At 38.2% G+C, this 21,387-nt stretch overlaps 2 protein-coding genes across 2 annotated transcripts in view; both read right to left on the bottom strand.

Moving 5' to 3' along the window:
• Positions 1-21,387, bottom strand: part of LOC114643402 (zinc finger protein OZF-like) — a 719,868-nt gene that overhangs the window by 225,443 nt on the left and 473,038 nt on the right. The gene's annotated exons all lie outside the window — the stretch shown is intronic.
• Positions 1-21,387, bottom strand: part of LOC114642003 (zinc finger protein OZF) — a 1,360,360-nt gene that overhangs the window by 1,147,754 nt on the left and 191,219 nt on the right. The gene's annotated exons all lie outside the window — the stretch shown is intronic.

The raw sequence follows: 21,387 nt of genomic DNA, 5'->3' as shown, positions 1-21,387 counted from the left end.
GCAGGACTGTTCCTTTTGGTGTCCCAGTGTTGTTCACATCCACGTCAGAGGTGTGGTCCTTAAGTCTCACAAACTGAGGTCTGTCTGACAGTTGGTCTCGTTATCCGGGACACCACAGGCTCATCTACCTGCAGAATCTCTTCTCTTACTGTTGAACATGCACATACTATAGTTATCCTCTTTGCCTATACTTTATCGCAAGCCTTTCTTAATTGAGCCTTCTGAATCTACAGTACTTTTTTTTTTTGTTCTTTATTTCGCCTTGTATTGTATTGTATTAGGAATTTGGTAGTTTTCGCATACCCCTTGGGGTCAGCGCCCCTGGAGCAATTACAGGTTAAAGTCCTTGCTCAAGGGCCCAGCAGAGCAGTGGCCTTTTGGCAGTGACGGGGATTCGAACCGGCAACCTTCGGGATACCAGCACAGATCCTTAGCCTCAGAGCCACCACTCCGCCCCATAATATATGAATGACTACGTGCTGCAGACATTTTATTTAACTTTTTTTGGAACTTGTTGTGTCACAAATAATTTTTTTTTGAGGATTGGCGAACCTTTAAAAGGTTACTTTGCTAAATATCTTCCAGTCAATAGCTTGCTTTAACGAACAACATTAAGCAAAGCGCCCCTGTGTTACTATGCCAAACTGAGTTCGCGTGTCAATCTATCTAGATATTTATCTTTGTTTATGACTGAGACTTGTTACAATTAACGTATTTATCAGATATACGTAATTAGAAATCATTTTACCGACTATTAACTGGTCAATAGCAATTTTATTTAAAACGTAACGCAGGTTCCACCATGATTCGAACTCGGATTGCTGGATTCAGAGTCCAGAGTGCTACCCATTACACCATAATTTCTATACCATCGTACTACTAAAATGCCAGCGGTGTTTAGGCATTCACTTTATTAAAATAGGTAAAAAGTATTTTGTTTTGGTAAGTACTCGTTTGTTTTCTTATATAATTGCGTTGTTTAAAGACTAAAGCCGGGACGCGGATAAAAATCTGTAATTTTGAACTGTGCATATTACCCAGAAATAGAATATATTCTGTACTTTTAATAGCAATGTGTGCGATCACACAACACTTTCCAGAGAAAACAATATTTCAAATGTATAGGGTTTTAATATTAACGTATACCAATGGATCTACGTAAATAGCACGTGAAGAATACAATGCTGAGATATACTAATGTTCAAAAAAACATTTAACAGAGGATGGTTTCGATCCATCTACCTCTGGGTTATGGGCTCAGCACGCTTCCGCTGCGCCACTCTGCTTTTCAAAAATTTAAATTTGCAGTGATGTAAAAAAAAACTATACAAGCATCCAACTGCAGTCAGGGCATGGTTCAGTTCTTAATATATCAGCGCACCTCAAACACTATGAAGTAGTGATGGGCGGAGTGAAGCCTCACGAAGCATCAACACGTTTGAAGCAATTGTGTCGGAAATCGTCTCGAAGCTTCGAAGCATTTGACACTCACCTCTCTAGTGACACCTCCTGGCCATTTTCATTAACGTTACAGAAACTTATGATCCACTTCAATGATGTCTGTTAAAACTCTTATTGCTTTTATTTTTTCACTACTACAGACTGACAACGAAAAGAAGGGTTCGTCAGCAGCTTGTAGTGTGTGATGTCTAAAAAATATAAAATAACTAACGCCGACAGGCAGAATGCACTATACGATAGCAAGAGTTAAACAAAATAAGACGCTTCACCTCATGGATTCCCGGCTCTTTCAATTAGTATTTACTTTTGCACTGTATCATTATAATCGCTCCTGTTTTTAGTATTATAATTAACCCTCATCTTTTCTTGAGATCACATTTAATAGCCTTAAATATTTTCTTTGGTCTGACTTAATTAAAACGGAGTAGACAGAAAATAAAGGTTTATCCCTGTACTTTGCCATGATATAGGTAAGCACATTTGAGAAAGAAAAGGTGAAATCCTTAAATCACAGATGTTATTATTCAATCAAGTATTAAAATATTTCATTAATTAATACTTTACAATATTTTTGGAGCTCAAAAGTAACGAGTTCGCTACAAGAAAAGACGCCGTCAGTGGCTCAATTTACTAAGGTGGTTGCTTTTCAAATTCTGACCGTAGTGCTAGCCCGAGTTCGATCTGAACTAAAGACTCCTCATAATTAAAAAAATAATCTCGGGTGAAATCTTTATAACCAATTTGAACTAAATAATTTTGAGAGATACTGTGGAAGGATCGCATAAAAGATCTGTTCGTGAATCATCCCCACTTAGAATCGCCATCAATATTTCGATGACTTATTGCGTAAGGCAGCTCACGTATTTACATTAATTCATCTTCTATTCATCGCCATTTGACATCCATGAACCCCTCCATTGAATAAGGTGATAATAAACCCACTGTGGTAGATCAGGTTGAATTTGCTCTGCTGCATCAAACATTCAAAGGTGTCAATCCGGAGCTCATCAGAGAGGCTGAGAGACACGGCACAGATCAGTCACCGGCACACCGACACACAGACACACACGGGACACTCCGAGGTGAGCATTGCACGTATCAAGGTCGGCATTAAAGATCCGCTTGAGTGCTGAGGCAACAACAAAAAGCAGCGGGATAAAAACATCTGGACCTGCTGCCGAAAAAGCATTTGATTTTAACAACAGCATCCCTCCCTCGTGAACACATCTTCAAGGTCCGGACAGGCGATCAGTAAAAAAGTTGTCTTAGTCACAGCACAGTGCAATAATAAAACATTTCCTAAAACATATAGTTGTCCAGTCTGTATCATGCCTAAGCAATCTTCCAGTTATAGAGGAGCAAACCCAGTTACTAACACATTTACCGTGAAGCCCCCCCCCCCCCCAAACACTCAAAGTAAGAACACATTCCACCTTATTAATTTAATATTTAAAAATTTAAACCACTAAACCCGCCATCAACAACTACAATAACAGTTGAAATCGTCACTCAAATATTTTTTTTTTGTTATACACATAAAACAAGATGCCCATTTCCATTTGATAGATCTTTACTAGTGTTCTCGCCTTGCTCGCTCTCGGTCCACGGTGGGATTTGCTGTTAAATGGAAAAAAGAAAAAGACAAACAGACTCTTTTGGGTCACAATTCACAACGGGTGGAGGTGGGACCCGAACCCACGCAAGCCTTATTATGGAGCGGCAACACTATTGCTGCACCACTACTGTTTTCAGCAATGTATGTATGTATGTATGTATGTATGTATGTATGTATGTATGTATGTATGTATGTATGTATGTATGTATGTATGTATGTATGTATGTATGTATGTATGTATGTATGTATGTATGTATGTATGTATGTATGTATGTATGTATGTATGCATGTAGATAGATAGATAGATAGATAGATAGATAGATAGATAGATAGATAGATAGATAGATAGATAGATAGATAGATAGATAGATACTTTATTAATCCCAATGGGAAATTCACATTCTTCAGCAGCAGCATACTGATACAATAAATAATATTAAATTAAAGAATGATAATAATACAGGTGAAAAAAACAGACAATAACTATGTATAATGTTAAATATTAACGTTTACCCCCCCTGGTGGAATTAAAGAGTCGCATAGTTTGGGGGAGGAACGATCTCCTCAATCTGTCTGTGGAGCAGGACAGTGACAGCAGTCTGTCGCTGAAGCTGCTCTTCTGTCTGGAGATGACATATTTAATGGATGCAGTGGATTCTCCATAATTGATAGGAGCCTGCTGAGCTCCCTTCGCTCTGCCACAGATGTTAAACTGTCCAGCTCCATGCCAACAATAGAGCCTGCCTTCCTCACCAGTTTGTCCAGGCGTGAGGCATCTTTCCTCTTAATGCTGCCTCCCCAGCACACCACTGCGTAGAAGAGGGCGCTCGCCACAACTGTTTGATAGAACATCTGCAGCATCTTATTGCAGATGTTGAAGGAAGCCAGCCTTCTAAGGAAGTATAACCGGCTTTGTCCTTTCTTGCACAGCACATCAGTATTGGCAGTCCAGTCTAATTTATCATCCAGCTGCACTCCCAGATATTTATAGGTCTGCACCATCTGCACACAGTCACCTTTGATGATCACTGGTCTATGAGGGGTCTGGGCCTCCTAAAATCCACCACCAGCTCCTTGGTTTTGCTGGTGTTCAGGTGTAGGTGGTTTGAGTCGGACCATTTAACAAAGTCATTGATTAGGTCCCTATACTCCTCCTCCAGCCCATTCCTGATACAGCCCACGATAGCAGTGTCATCAGCGAACTTTTGCACATGGCAGGACTCCGAGTTGTATTGGAAGTCCGATGTATATAGGCTGAACAGGACCGGAGAAAGTACAGTCCCTTGTGGCGCTCCTGTGTTGCTGACCACAATGTCAGACGTGCAGTTCCCAAGACGCACATACTGAGGTCTGTCTTTAAGATAGTCCACGATCCATGCCACTAGGTATGAATCTAATCCCATCTCTGTCAGCTTGTCCTAAGGAGCAGAGGTTGGATTGTGTTGAAGGCGCTAGAGAAGTCTAGAAACATAATTCTTACAGCACCACTGCCTCTGTCCAAGTGAGAAAGGGATCGGTGTAGCATATAGATGATGGCATCTTCCACTCCCACCTTCTCCTGATATGCAAACTGCAGAGGGTCAAGGGCGTGTTGAACCTGTGGCCTAAGGTGGTGAAGCAGCAGCCTCTCCATGGTCTTCATCACATGTGATGTCAGAGCAACAGGCCGAAAGTCATTCAGCTCACTAGGACGTGATACCTTTGGGACTGGGGTGATACAAGCTGTTTTCCAAAGCCTCGGGACTCTCCCCTGTTCCAGGCTCAGGTTGAAGATGCGCTGTAGAGGACCCCCCCAGCTCCGATGCACAGACCTTCAGCAGTCGTGGCGATACTCCATCTGGACCCGCTGCTTTGCTGGCACGAGTCTCCTCAGCTCTCTGCTCACTTGCGCTGTTGTTATTATGGGTGGGGATGTTTTTTCCTATGCTGGTATCAGCAGAAGGATGTGTGGAGGGTGCAGTACTCCGAGGTGAGAGTGGGTTAGGGTGGTCAAACCTGTTAAAAAAGTTGTTCATTTGGTTTGCTCTCTTCACGTCTCTCTCAATGGTGGTACCCCGCTTCGAGCTGCAGCCAGTGATGATCTTCATCCCATCCCACACTTCCTTCATCCTGTTATTCTGCAACTTCTGCTCCAGCTTTCTCCTGTACTGCTCCTTCGCCCGCCCTGAGTTGGACTCGGAGTTCCTTCTGCACGCGCTTGAGCTCATGCTGATCACCGTCTTTAAAAGCCCTTTTCTTCTGATTCAAAAGGCCCTTGATGTCACTTGTAATCCATGGCTTGTTGTTAGCATAGCAGCGTACTGTTCTTACTGGAACTACAATGTCCATACAGAAGTTGATGTAGTCAGTAGTGCAGTCAACAACTTCCTCAATGTTCTCATTATGAGATCCCTGCAGGATATCCCAGTCTGTAGTTCCAAAAAAGTTCTCTCAGAGTATTCTCAGCCTCCAGGGTCCACTTCCTGAATGATCGTGTGGTTGTAGGTAGGACTCTAACTTTTGGTTTATAGTGAGGCTGAAGCTGAACCAGGTTATGATCTCCTTTCCCAAGCGCAGGCAGCGGGGTGGCGCTTTATGCGTCTTTAACGTTTGCATACAGTAAATCAATAGTCTTATTTCCCCGGGTGTTACAGTCCACATACTGGGAGAATGCAGGTAATGTTTTGTCCAGCGTCACATGGTTAAAGTCTCCAGCGATTAGCACAAGCGCCTCAGGGTGCTGCGTTTGTAACTTAGCAACAGCGGAATGGATGATGTCACTCGCTGACTCCACGTCTGCCCGAGGAGGAATGTATACAATAACAACAATGACATGTCCAAACTCTCTGGGCAAATAGGGACGTAAACTTTCGGCCAACAGTTCGATGTCCCTGCAGCAAGTGGAGATTTTGACGTTAACATGTCCAGAGTGACACCACCGTGTATTAACATAGAGAGCGAGTCCTCCTCCTTTGTGCTTACCACAGGTACTTGCATCTCTGTCCGCTCTAACTGTGCTAAACCCGGATAGCTCCACGTTGGCATCTGGGATGGTGTTATTTAGCCACGTTTCGCAGAAGCACAACAAACTGCATTCTCTGTAGGTCCTTACATTTTTCACCAGCGCAGCCAGTTCGTCGATCTTATTTGAGATTGAGTTTACATTCCCCAGAATCACAGAAGGCACCGAAGGCTTGAAACGCCACTTTCTCGCAAGCCGCTTCTTTTTTAGCTTAGTGCCGGCTCTGCTGCCACGATACCGCCTTCTTACCTCGTCGGGTAAATATGGAACCACACCGGCACTGGCATTTGTTCTCAGCGCCCGAAGTTGAGTACTTGAATAGGCGAGTCTCGGCGTGTTAAAATCCATGCCCACGTTGTAAAAGTAAGTGTGTCCAGGGAAGGAATCCACATAAAATAAAGTGGTAGGAGTGATCAATAAATAAAAATAGAAAAATAAAAGTAGAAAAGTACACATACATATACAGTCATACACGGAGCTGCTGAAAAGGCTGCCACTCACGGCGGCGCATGTATGTATGTATGTATGTATGTATGTATGTATGTATGTATGTATGTATGTATGTATGTATGTAATGAAGACAAAAACAATTATATATAGATGTGTACTATATAACATACGTTCAGTGTTGCATGAAAACATTGCATGAGGTGAAGAATGGATATTTATGAGAGCAGCATTATGCATTCTACAAGTCAGCATTTGTACGATGTATAATTTATAATTTTATTTTTTGCCACAAAGTATTATCGGGCACAATCATTTAACATGTATGGATCATCCACAAACATTCTGTGGAGTTTTTGAACTCTGTTGATGTCATATGTACTTCAAACTGGAGCTCGTCAGCACCAAGCAGACATGCACACTGGAATCATCAAGCTTGGTTAGAGCACTGAGCAGACATGCGTACTAAGATTGCATCATGACAGAGCTCTGAAGCCTCAGTCATGCGTAGTGCTGAGATTGCATCATGACGAGCTTCAAACGGGGTTTTGAGGCCTCAGACATGCGTAGTACTGAGATCATGACAGAGCTCCGAAGCTTCAGACATGCGCACTGGGTTAACTGAGGCTTCGAAGCGTCGAGCAGATTCAAAGCCTCAGACATGCGTAGTACTTAAATTGCGTCATGGCGGGCTTCGAAGCCTCAGACATGCGTAGTACTGAGCTCATGACGGAGCTCTGAAGCCTCAGACATGCGTAGTACAGAGATTGGATCATGATAGGGCTTTTAAGTCTCGAGCAGACATGGTCACTGGTTACTGAATCTTTGTGAAGCCTCAGCACACTCAAAGGCATTGACGTCTATATTTTGAGAGTCTATCTGACACTTAACTCTCTAGTTATATTTTGTAATTCGTATTGACATTACACACTTCACTTAATATAGTTAAACTACAATTCAGGTAGTTGCTGAGAAGTAATTATTGTTCTTGTGGTTTGCTGTGATTTCCTTTGTCTGATACATAGTGTCAAAGATATATTGTCATATATCAACTTTATATATATATAAAAAGATTAGTTAAATCGTGCAACCTTTTTATGGAACGCTTAATTTTGTTCAAAACCATACGTCATATAGTATACATCTATAAATATAATTTTTTGTCTTCATTAGGAGAATACAACAATGATACTCTGGTGTCAATTAAACCAATTTAACGTGCATATGTCAAACAACATATTTCCACATCCACCACAGTAAGAACAGTAGTAGTAGTTCAGTTGTGCGAAGCTCGTTGATTATCCTGATTAGGTGGCTCAATGGTATCGCAACTGTCTCTCGGTAAAAACACCAGCGGTTCGCGTTGTCGATCCTCCACTTGTTAAAGGTTTTTATCAATTCCTCCATTTAACAATATTTTCAGCTTGGACGGATAGTGAGCGAATCGAGCTGTCGAGGGAAGATTGGACCGCCGTAGTCGGGCAGGGGGCACACGTCCCTAATTATATTGTGTATGTAAAGAGTTTCACTGTAAAACGTAATAAGCTTCATATTTGTGTGTTTGGAGACCCTGGTGTCGTACTGAATTTGTATTGTAGAAAAACAAACTACACTGTAAAAAATAAATCTCGCATGTGTGAAAAATAATTAAAAAAATTAGCTAAATATAAGCAAAAAAATTGTTACTTTAATTAAAAAAACGACTTTTACCCTTTTTATTGATTATTTAATTCCAATTCAGTAAAAAAATCAAGAATAAATGTAACTTATTTTTTTTAAATTTAAACATTTTTTATAACTTATTCAAAGTAAAAAAGTGTACTGTGAATTTAACACATTTAAGTTAAGTTAAATTTAATGATACTGCACTTCCGCTCACTCGATGTCTCAACAACAACGCATTCACCTCTAACATTTATTCATAACAAGAGTGTTTTTACTACGAATGTGTAAGTATAAAGCATTTAAATCCTGTAATGAATAACTAGTATTTCATTTGGTTAGTTACAGATGTAAGCACTTGTTGTTTTCATCAAACCTTTTCCCTTTATGTGTAAAGCGTGGCAAGCGTCTTTTTAACAACCTTCCTCGTTAGTTTCCTTTAAAAAGCAAACATATTTCTCGGAAAGCTACGTATGTTCATATATATTTTTTATTGTTTAAAATTACCATTTTACACAGAAAAAGAAAATGGCACTTTGAGATAAGTTTGAGAACGATATGGCATTTGTCCTAAACTACGGCCTGTAAATAAATATTAACAAAATTTTTGCCTAACCGTCACAGTTTTATTTGACCTCTTATTTAATTTGTGTTCTGCATAGGTCTTGTATTTTCTGGTTATTTTTCTCGCGATGAAAAAAAAAACTTGCGATTTTCTACGTCCTATTTTATTTCTCGATTTTCACTGAAAAATGCGGGCCTTCATTTAACCGTTTGTGCTTGCGTATAGGCCACAGGATTTCACTCACTTCACGCTCTCCTTTTCTTTGCCGTGTACCTCTCATTCCAGGGGCATTACTTAATTTAGAAATACTTTTTGTATAAGTAAGCAAAAAAAAAACCTTCTTTTCACTTGAAGGTTAGAATGTTAGAGCATATGCCGTGGCAATTGTCATAATGAACTACTAGCGTGTCGTTGTTTGTTGCTTGCAAAAAATCTCTTTCTTAATATACTTATATATTTATTTTTGTTATCTATTTCTAGTTTCACCACAAGAGTTTTCATGTAAAGGTCACTGTAAGAAATGTCAAGCCTTGCAGTATAATTCTAAATATATAAGAAAGTAATATTTGGTCAATTAGTTATTCACTCCCACTTCAGTGCATTATTTGGATAATCAACTGAATGATTTTAATATAATGCATTCATATAAGCAAAAAATATTATCAAGACATGCCTGTACCCAAGAATCATTTGAATCATTTTTAATTATAAAGATTTTACTTTCTCCTGCCTTAAACAAATCTAAATTTGCATTAGTTACACTTCATCCACAGATATTTGATTTAATTTAAAATAATTTTAAATATAGCCACCGTCATTTTATTACCTAATACTTTTGGATTTATAGTCATTTTTTAAAAATCTATGAAGTTGGCTTATTCTGTGTCAATAAGTCTATAGGTTATCAGTCAGAACACCTTCAATTTTTTTTGTTTTGTTTTTCTGTAAAAGTGCTGTGATTACGATTAATTATTAGTAAGGTGCATCTGTTCATATTTTTGATTTTTTTTTTTTTTTTTGCATTGCCCATTTTCTAATGCTATAGCTTCTCATGTATGCTTAAAAATTAGATTGAAGTCATTTTCTGAATGAACTAGGGGGCTCTGCCCCCTGCTCGCTTCGCTCGCCAACCCCTGGTGTTGGGAATGACAAAGAGCGTGATGTATGAATGAGATATAGAATAGTGTGACAGTGTAGATGATGCAAATAGAAATCAAACAATAAAGTGTGTGGCACAGTGTAAAGGTTTATTTGAAAATTTCTTTGTACACGCCGTTTAAGTGTAAAAGGTAATTCCAGCTCAGAACTTGTAAGGTCATTTAAGATGGTTATTGTTGTGATCAGAGTCAAGTTTGTCAGAGCTTAGAAAGAGTTGTGTCTCTCCAGGAAGTAATGGAATGACTTGGGTATTAATGTTTTCCATATTAATATTTTTTGGACATAATATAGTGCGTTGTGTTAAAAGGGGCATTTGGTCTAATGAGATTGCTGTTCCAAATGTCTCTGTAACTAAGTTGTCGCAGATAAGGCTTGAGGAATTGTAATAATATGTGCCTGAAGTCCAGCTGTATTGGTGAGTGTACCATCTCTCAGTTGTAATAAGCAATTGTTATGATCTGGTTCTGGACATCGTATCTTTTTTACTAACTATATCTTTTGAAAGCAATGCCAATTGTCTGCATATTTTAAGGTGCACTGAACAATAGCTGAGTGCATGGGCATCTGGAAGAATAGCTAATCACTGTCTAAAATCTCCTCCTCATAAAAGTACCTTTCCTCCAAATCGAATATTATTATTCATAAACGTTTGTAGAAGATTATGAATGGTGTTGAGTAAGTGACTTCATGTCATTGAACATTCATCAATAAACAACATTTTTTCAAGACGGATGTCACGTGCAGTGCCACCGTTAATGTTCATAGTGGATACCGATTTGTAGGATCTAATGCAGTTGATAAAGATTTAACTTTCAGGTACATCGTCAGTTATAAGCTTCTGTAGATATTCAGTATATGAATGTAAAGAAGGCAGTCTAATTTGACCCTTTTGACAACAACGTGTAAATGTATAACTTGTATTGCCAGTTGTTTCTTCAGGGAAGTGAACTGAATGACAATGATTGCAAATGACATTCATTAATCCGAATGAATTTTCCTGGTGTATGTTTTTGCTTGTGCCGTTTGAGAGGCGCGTTGTTGCATGTGTAGTATTTGGGACGTGTTGTTTTGGAGCTGTAATCGATTTGCCTGTGCTGTGTGAGAAGCCCGTTGTAGCCTTCGCTGCCATTAACGTATGTCTGAGACGGGAGGTGTTTCGTTTTGAATCCGTGCCTGTTGCGATGCAGCACTTTGATTGATAGTTTGCGTCATGTGGATCTAGGATGTAGATTTGTGCATATTTGCGTTGTTGATTTGTTTCAGGGTGCACTGTTCCAATGCGATGCAGTATTTGTGCACATATGCGAACGTAGTATGGGCCATTGCCTTTTGGTGGCCTGATATTTACTCCGGTATATGCAAAAGCAAATGAACCATTGTAGGATCTAATGCAGTTCATAAAGTTTTTACTTTTAGGTACATCGTTAGTTAGAAGCTTTAGTTGAGCTTTGCATTTTTGGAGTCGAGACAGTTTTTCTTTTAGAAATATGGATAAGTAATAAGGAGTATTGCACTCACTGTTAATATGGAGCCTTTTCTGCGGTTGAACGGTTAATAGTGCCTTATTGTAATGAGATCCACCAATGCTGCATAGCCGTCTATTTTGTTGTTTCTTTCGTGTTCGTGTGTTTGTTGCTGTTATCCTTTCCTTTTCGTTTTGTACCCGTGACCGTGTATTCATGACTTGTTTCTTTCTCAGCATGCGAAATATGGATAAGTAATAAGAAGGATCGCAGTCACTGTTAATATGTTTCTTTTTCTGCAGTTGAACGGTTAATAGTGCTTTATTGTAAGGAGATCCACCAATGCTGACACCTATGCTGTCTAGTGTGAAGGTGTTGATGTTCACTTTAGAATATGTGGCTTTGGGTGTCACTTCTTATGGATGTGTGTGGGGGGGGAGGGTGAGGATTGTTGTCGCGCGAGCGTCTTCTTTCTTTTTGTGTTCCATGGGCTTGTTGAATCCCCCTCTTGGTGTGTGTCCCGTCCGGTGCCTGTAGGGGGGGGGGGGGGGGTGCCTTGCTGTTGTGCGCGAGCCTCTTTTTTTTTTTTTTTCGGGTCTAGTTTCGTGTGCAATGTGTTTCGTGCTTTTCCTGCGTTTGACTTTGCGCCTCATTTCTCCTTTTTGTATGTGCTCACTCCTTTTTTCTGTGGTCTTGTCCGCCACTCGCAGCCCCTCATCCGCCTTTGTCGCCCTCTTTTCTCCGCCTTTCTCCGACTCTCGCGGACTCTTTTTGCGCCTGCGCAGTACGTCTTTTTGCAGCTACGGCCCATGGCCGGATGTGCCTGCGTCCATCATCCGGTTTAGCATTCTCGGTTAGTAATATGGATAACTTGACTTGATTATCAGTGTAAAATGGCTGTTGTTGTCTGTTACTCATTGTTTTATCATGGGGTTATTAAGTTGGCTGTGCCTGTTTTATCATAGGTGTAAGATCATGAGGTGGCCATGTAAGATGTGCACACTAATTTTACCCAAAAGAGGAGATCTCCTGAAGCATTACAGGCTACATCATGGGACATTAGCACATGGAAGTCATTTACCTTGTCTGCATTCAAATTGCCCTTGCTCTTTTAAAACATGGAATGCCCTTCGCACACATTTATCAAGATACCATGTAGCAGAAACATCCATAGAGCCTGGAGTGCCACTTTCTTTTACTTGCAAAGTTTGCAGTGCTCATTTTTCCTCAGAGAAGGAGTACTTTCAACATATTGGAAAACATCTAAAAAGCAATGAAACAGTGGAATGTGTTTTTGATGGATGTAATTTCAGGACAAATATATATGGAACATTTGTCACTCATAAAAGCAGAAAGCATAATCCACATTTATTTAAAGATTTTAAGGAAGATGTGATTAACATCTACAATAACCAAGCTAGCGTTCAGCCAAATATAAGTGCCTTTTTTGTTTCAGAAGATAAAGACAATGAAGGCCCAAGTTTATATTATATTAATCAGAAAGATGCATCAGATTGTGTTTTGCAGAAGATTGGCCTTCTGATGCTGAAGTTAGAAAGTATCTATAATGTTTCCACCAAATGTATTCATGATTTAGTGGATGAACTGCAGTTTATATCAAGTTCAGCATCAGTTCAAATTACAAGAAACATTGTTGTATCAAACTTGCAAAAGAATAAATGCACCCTTGATGAAGATAGTATCACAACAATAGTAGAAGAATTATGTGAACTCAATCTGATTAGCAAGGCATTTGGAGAAGATGGTCTCCTTTCCTCTGCATTTAAAAGAAGACAGTATTTTAGGGAGCATTTACAAGTTGTTGAACCAGTAGAGTACATCCTTAGTGCTAGTGAGAACAGAAGCTTTCAGTATGTACCTTTTCTTCAAAATTTACAGCTAATCATGAATAATAAAGGTCTTACCGAAGATATATTAAAAAAAACGTTTAAGTACGTCTTCAAAGTTTGAATCATTTTATGATGGCAGAAATTTCAAGGAAAATTATTTTTATATTGGAGAAGAGTTAAAAATGTCTATTATTCTTTATATTGATGATTTTGAAGTGTGTAACCCACTTGGAACTTCTCGGAAGAAACATAAAATAACAACTGTGTACTGGGTTTTGGCAAATGTTCCATCAGAATTGCGATCTACATTAACATCAATAAACGTAGCTCTTCTGTTCAAGGCTGAAGATGTGAAAAACTTTGGCTATGAAGTAGTTCTAAAACCACTTTTAAAAGATTTGTCTGTCTTGGAGCAGGAAGGGGTTTATGTTTCAGGTTTTGGTAGAAATGTCAAAGGAACTGTGCATTGTGTTGTAGCAGACAATCTTGGTGCTCATTCAATTAGTGGGCTTGTTGAAAGTTTCTCTGGGTCCTATGTATGTAGATTCTGCCTTGGTCTTCATCAGGAATATCATAAAAAAGAAGTGCGTTCAGGAGCTTTTTCACCTCGTACAAAGGAAACTTATGCTGTTCATATTCAAGCTGTAAAGGAAAATCCTACCTTGCTACATTCATTTGGTGTTAAAAGAGCGTGCCCACTGACAGAAAAACTAAATCATTTTCATTTTGTCCGTGGCTACCCACCTGATGTGCTACATGATCTTTTTGAAGGCATAATTCCATTGGAATTTGCATTGTGCCTTACCGTTCTCTTCCAGAAGAAATACTTTACTTTAATTGAATTTAATGATGCAATCAAACATTTTCCTTTTAAGTGGAATGATAAAACAAATTCACCCCAGTCAATCCCATTAAATTTTGCCAACCGAAAAAATATTGGTGGAAATGCACATGAGAACTGGGCCTTAATAAGGTTTTTGCCCTTTATTATGGGATCAAAAGTGCCTTCAGATGAGCCAGCATGGCAGATTCTAATGATCTTAAAGGATATAGTTGAGCTAGTAGTAGCCCCTGTCCACAATGAGAAAAGTATAACTTATCTTGATTCTAAAATATCTGAACATCGCTATAGATTTTTAGAATTATTTCCTCATCAGCAGTTGACCCCCAAGCATCATTTTCTAGAACACTACCCTGGAAAGATAGAAGCCTTTGGTCCTTTAGCTGGTTTGTGGACAATGCGTTTTGAGGCCAAACATAGGTTTTTTAAGCAAGTAGTAAGGCATACTAACAATTTCAAAAATGTATTGCTGTCATTATCAATGAAGCATCAGTTAATGATGGCCTACCACGTTCATGCAAATGTGATGAAACCTGAAGTGTGTGTTACTAAAGTTTCAACAATGCCTTTAGAAATGCTACATGTAGACATACAGAAAGCAATAAGAAAATCATCAGCATTATCACCTGTTAACTTATCCAAGGCCGTATCCCACTATAGGACAAGATACACTTCTGGAATGATCTTGCCATATGGCTGTACTGGAGGTCTTCCTGATTTTGTAGAAATAGTTCAGATACTTGTCTCTGAAAATAATATCAGCTTCATTGTGAAGACTCTGAATGCCTGGTATCATGAGCATTTTAGGTCATATCAGCTTGAATATTCTGGTAAAATAATTCTTGTGGAGCCACAGAATCTTGCTGATGTTTACCCACTTACAGCTTATAATGTGGCAGGAAAGCGCATGGTTACTCTGAAACGTTACATTTGCTGCTGATTTTAGCCAGTGCAATAAAATATCTCATATTTATAGTAACTGCTCTTTTGATTTGAGTATATTTTCCTGACATACAATTGTAAAACATTTAACTTGTCTTATTTATTTTTGAGCAGTTAGTATAGAGGTTTTAGTAAGATTGTAAATTTTCTGAGTACAGAACACCCATTATAAGATCTTCACAATTCAAACACAGTACCTAAACATGCTGATCTTGTACATCTGTATGTAAACTGTCCCTAAAAGGTTTAGGATACACATGTCTTTAATCATTTCTATTTTCATAACTTTTAGGTTCATAGGTGATATGGAGCCTGCAGCGCTTAGAGTGATCTTTGATCATGATTTCAGAAAGTTAACATTTCCCACTGGAATACCACCTACAGTGGAAGAACTGAATATCGCAGTAAAAGAAGAATTTGGATTAACGGGGGATTTCAGCATTCAATATCTAGACTCTGAATTTTCAGACAACTTCTCCCTGATTTCCACTAACCAAATTAAGCACAAAAACACAATAAAAGTTGTGCAACTTGCTCCCATAATTCTGAATGTATATTCCCCAGAAGAAAAAATTAACAATATCTCTGATGATACGGCTTCAACAACCTCACAAGATACTGTTGAACTGCCTTCAAGAAGTACTCAAGACAGATTACCATGGCCAAAGGATTTCAAAATCCCATGTTTTGCCCCTGAAACAGAGATAGTACTTGAAAGGGCAAATGAGGCTTATATGAAGGATGGCACACTCTTGACTATGCCAAAAGTGAAAACAGACATACTAGAAAAATTGGCGCAGTTCATTCATACATACACAGTGTATCCAACAGCAGCACAGATTTCTGCAGTTGCAGAAGCTCTTATAAGAAGACATCCTTGTTTAAAAGAGCCTGGCTCTTATTCTGGGTATTATGGCTGGCAGACCAGTATCAAATACAAGATGGGCAACTTTAGAACTAAGCTGAGAGCCTTCGGCGTTCCAGAGGTCACCTGCAATTCTCTCAAACATAAACATCCAGAAGACAGGAAGTCAGCAAAAAATATTTAAAAAGCTAGAAAAGCAGAGGTCAACTACCTGCCACCTTACCCTGCAGGAGAAAATGAGGAAAGCATGGAGGAAGAGAGAATACAATTACTGAATGAAACACAAAAGAAGAACAACAACTCTGTACGGAAAGATAAAATGGCAAAAACATTCGCACAAAGAAGAAATGAAGTTGTTAACCTGTGCCCCAGTGTTCAAGATGTTAAAGAGAGATGGCCTGCTCTTTTTGATACAGATGAGGTTAGTCATTAGTACTGAAACAGCACTTACTGTTCATAAGGAATCTCATAGACTTTATATACTTCAGTTAAAGTTCCTTTTGTCACATTAGTGTCTATGAGCTATTGAGTAAATATAGTCCTCTTCATGATAAGTAGGAATATATTATGCCATAAATGTTAGATAACATTTCTTGAATGACATGTGAGACTTAATTATGCACACAGTTTTATATTTATTTATTTGTATGTTTATTACTGTGCCAGCTGGCACCCTGTCCAGCATTAGTTTCTCCTCTTAATACTGCTAGGATAAATGTTTTTTCTCTGTCTTTCAGCTCAATGAAGAATTTCAGAGGATCACAACTCTACATTTAAAACCATCATTTATGCTGATGTTGGACCAATATACTCCAAAATTATTATTCATGTTTCATAGCAAGGGAGGAGCACTTGGACAAAGATTACAGATCCAAATGACAAAACTTCATCAGGTACTCTTAAATTAAACACTTGAAAGATTTATTTAAAATTTAGGAGTTTGCATGTTCTCCCTGTGTCTGCGTGGGTTTCCTCCCACAGTCCAAAGACATGCAGGTTAGGTGCATTGGCGATCCTAAATTGTTCCTAGTGTGTGCTTGGTGTGTGTGTGTGTGCCCTGCGGTGGGCTGGCGCCCTGCCCTGGGTTTGTTTCCTGCCTTGCACCCTGTGCTGGCTGGGATTGGCTCCATCAAACCCCCGTGACCCTGTGTTGGGATATAGCAGGTTGGGAAATGACTGACTTAAAACTTACTTAAAATGACAAAATATAAAAATGCTTTTTGCAGCAAAAATCTGAAAAAAGAAAATCTGTTCTGTTAAAAATTGCATAGTTTGTTTTCTAATTGACTATATGAATAAAATAGCAAACAACAAAATAATATGTATTTAGTCCAATAGGAAAATATGAGGTGTATATATTTGTTTCTCATTCACTAGTTCTTTATAAAATGTAGTGTCTGTTTGAAAAAAACTGAATTGCATGTAGTTGAGTTCAATATTCTGTCTTATTCTAGATTTCAAACAATTCTCCCATTGAGAGGAAGCGAGAAGTTTTATGTTGTTTGGTTGATTATCTGGGTGAGAAAGTAGATGACCTCATTAAATACTACCAAGTAAGTTGAAAGCTGTGGGATCACTGGGGATTGTACATAGTAGTTTGCTGTTTTCCATTACAGTATAATAGCTCCTTCTAACCAGCAACATATAAAATAAATATTGTACCTTAAACTGAAGATAAACCACTGTGTATTCAGCTGGCAAGTATGGAAACTTAATGAACCATTGAATATTATTGAATATTGTGCATCCTTATATTAATTACAGTATGTCAATTTAAAATGCATATGTCCCATTTTATTTTCACACATTTTCAAAAGCTGGTTCCTGATTTTTTTTTTTTTTTTTTATAGGATGCTGAAAGAACCAGTATATTGCAGGACCTCACCCAGCATGTGATGAAAATATATGTGATCAGAGAGGGTGAAAGCCCAGAGGACGTCGGCATTGTCCTGGAGGGTACCCAGGTTATGACTAATCTTGGAAGTGTGGCCAAGGCTTCCTCCATACTTCTAGGTTTGACTTATGCACTAAACCTCAGCTACCCAAAAGAGCTTAAATATACTTTTGAGGTGTTTCAGAAGCTCTTTTTGAATCTGGACAATTCAAATCTCTCCTCCAAAGTGCAGGCTCTTAAGAACAAACTTTTAGTCTAAAAGTATTATATTGACTATTTCTTGCCTTTGTTATGACTTCTGTGCCCAGTTCAGCACCAATTAACATTAATGTGTTTATGGAGAAGCAATACTCTTATTTTGTTATAAAGAGTTGTGCAATAGGATTATTTCATTCAAAATGTCTGAAATGTGTTCTCTTCTGAAATGTGTATGTGTGATTTTATATCACAGGGTACTTCAAGAAAATGCTGCTTAAAATTTTTGTTGACACAAAGTCCTGCTCCATTTAATCAAGTTGACATAGTTTTTAATCAGATAAAGAAACCTGTCTTACAACTGTACAGTGGCAGACCCTATCAAGATCTACCAAGACCCTAGTTTTTCTTAAATTACATTACATTTGGGGTTTCAATGGATTTTTGATTTTTCTGATTAGCCAGATAAGCTCTGCTAGTGGTTGTGGAAAATTGTGGGCCATTCGGGCACTTCTAATACAAGTTTGGTAGTAATTGTGTTATTTAGGATGATTCTTTGGATATTAAGATATCCATTTTGTCAGTTTTCTTATGTTCAATTTGAAAAGGAATGTTAAGTTTAATGGATAGTTTTTTCACTGAAATATTCAACTAATCAACACCAATTTAATGTATCATCGAATGTATTGGTTTTAGGAGGATGGAAAGATACATTTGTCATATTATAATGTTAAAGTTGCTAAACATCTATTACCAAAACAGTGGTTAATACACAGAAAATTGAAGAAATTTTAAAAAGTCATGCAATCTCCTTAAAGATAAAAGTTTGTTTAATTTCAAAAGAGATTTCTGGCAAAGGTTCCTGGTGCTCAAGTATCAAATGTTTAAATTTGAAAATATAACTCAGTTTGTTTGACTATCTGGGTATGTTTGAATAAATCAAGATATATGCAATTTTATCATTTGTTTGTTATAGTCATTACTGTGGAGCACAGAATGTTGGATTATTACTTTTTTTTTTTGTGTGTAACTCAAATGAAAATCTGAGCAAAAAAACTTATTTTTGCTACTACTTATATTTAGTCAAACTCATTTATTTTAGGTAAATTTGAGTAAATTAATATATTAAGTATACTCAATAGTTCAGTAGAGTAAATCTACTCAAAAATATTGCTTGTAATTTGTTGCCTTATTTTTTTTAAGTAATTTTAACACACTACTTTTTACAGTGTACCGCCAGAGAAAATTAAAGGTATATTAAGGACGTACAAGCCAGCGGACGTACAAGACAGTATTACTGTCACAGAAAATTAAAGACACACAATACACGACGGCAGCCCACGAAGAACGGTCAGCTCAGAAAGTAAACATCAAGAAAAGAAAGGCTGAAAGAAAGAAAAATACGACCAACAAAAAGAATGAGGTCAAGGTCCCTTGCCATTTAATATAGACTGTTCCTACTAATGTTTATGCACTACTGTTCTAGCGCCCGTTATTGTAACGGGCTAAATGACTAGTTTAACAATATTTTCGAACTTGGATGGATAGCGAGCGAATCGAGCTGTCGAGGGAAGGTTAGGCCGCCATAGTCGAGCAGGGGGCACTCGTCCCTATTATATTATGTAAAGAGTTTCACTGTAAAACGTAATAAGCTTCATATTTGTGTGTTTGGAGACCCTGGTGTCGTACTGAATTTGTATTGTAGAAAAACAAACTACTGTCCAGCATGCCTAAATGTGTCTTTTCGTTTCTGATCGCTATACGGCACTTACAATTTGAGACAATTCGCTATAAACAGTTTCAGCCAATCAGCGCCTTCTAAACATGCAGAATGACAGCGTGACCCTTTATTGTAGCGGCGCAGCATCTTCGTTTCAGTCAGTCATTGTCCTGTTAGACTATTTACTGTTAAGTGCTGCTTGAGGTAGCGTTTATAGTACAACAGGTAGCCTACGTAGTTCTTAAATTGGTATTGAAATGCACACACAAGTCTCCTAAATTATTTATTAAAATGCCTACGTTTACAGTGTCTGTTTTAGGAAGTCATAGTTTTTACTTGTTCCCGTTATTAGGAATTATAATTTCTCAGTGTCACATATTATTAGTTACTACTCGCGAGTCCCGTATCATTGAGATTCTGATTTATATTCTGTATAAGCAAACTTTTTAAAAGGAGCGTTAAATGAACTGACTATAGCAGACTTGTTATCTTCTTAAAATGACTTTATTGATTTGATATTGACAATTAATCATAAGGTCATAAATCAAGGAGGATATGAGTTTGCATGGACTGCGCTGTTTCTTTTTTTTCGTGACATCGCGTCAGTAGAGAGTGCGTGACGTTAACAATGCATTCTGTCCTAAATGACAGCGCACACGCTTTTTGATATTTCCTAAAGGCCAATGTGTCTCAATTTGCTCATTAATATATTTTGACAGTGTATTTTAGTGAGAATGATTATAAACATATTACCCGTTCAGTTCCCATGTAGATATGTAACGTTTGGTGAGAATAAATAAAAAGTAACAACACATATAATAGTTATGTTGCATTGTTTATGATTAACAAAACTCATAGTTTATCTGAAATGTTCTACTTATACAGTCGATTTATTCCACTTCTGAAGGTGTACACTGTCAGTATTCTCCATTGCATTTGCCCCCCAATGTAACGTGTGCCAGTACAACTGAAGGGTGGCAGACGAGCTCACGTAATGGGTGACAAGGCACATCCTCACCCTGATGCCGAGGCTCTTGTCATGAATATTCCCATCTTGTGCTTTTTCTCGTTCTTGCCAGTTTACTATTATTATTGGACACGTATGTAGAGGGAATGTGTGTCTTATTTTATGTTTATGAAAGGAAGGACAGTAAAGCCTTGAATGAAACTGAGTGTTGATGCTTTGGGTAACAAGACAGGTGAGGAGCAGGGAACGTTACATGTGACAGTGACTGCGGGGGATTGTGGAACTGGAAGATGGTTTAAGAATACAGAAACGACAAAAGCTTAGTCTTTCAATAATTTTATTTACATCAATGATTTATCTGTTGTGCTGCAGTTTGTAAGATTACTTATTTACCCCCCGGCGCAGCCTTTGATAAGATGCATTCAGAAGGAAAGGATGTTGCTGACAAAGTCAGGTGCTTTTTTGAAAGTTTGGCTCCAGATGTGCTTATCCAGCTGCTCATTCTTGTCAGTACTTGAGTGATCTTTATGTTCACCTCTGGATGAATTTACAAAGTTTCTTTACAACTTTTTTGTCTCATTAACGCAGAAATCCCGAGGCTTTCCTAAAATTGCAGAAGACACTGTGGATGGCATTGATTCTGTTTTAAAGACAGTTGTGATTAGTTATGCAACAGATACTTTTACTCACATTGTTTTTTGGAAATCAATAATACAACTCAGCTACACATCTGGGAATCAC

Source organism: Erpetoichthys calabaricus (genome assembly GCF_900747795.2).
Source record: "Erpetoichthys calabaricus chromosome 1 unlocalized genomic scaffold, fErpCal1.3 SUPER_1_unloc_27, whole genome shotgun sequence".
NCBI lineage: Eukaryota > Metazoa > Chordata > Cladistia > Polypteriformes > Polypteridae > Erpetoichthys > Erpetoichthys calabaricus.
Note: the sequence above shows the minus strand (reverse complement) of the source record. Positions and strands in the feature narration are given on the sequence as shown.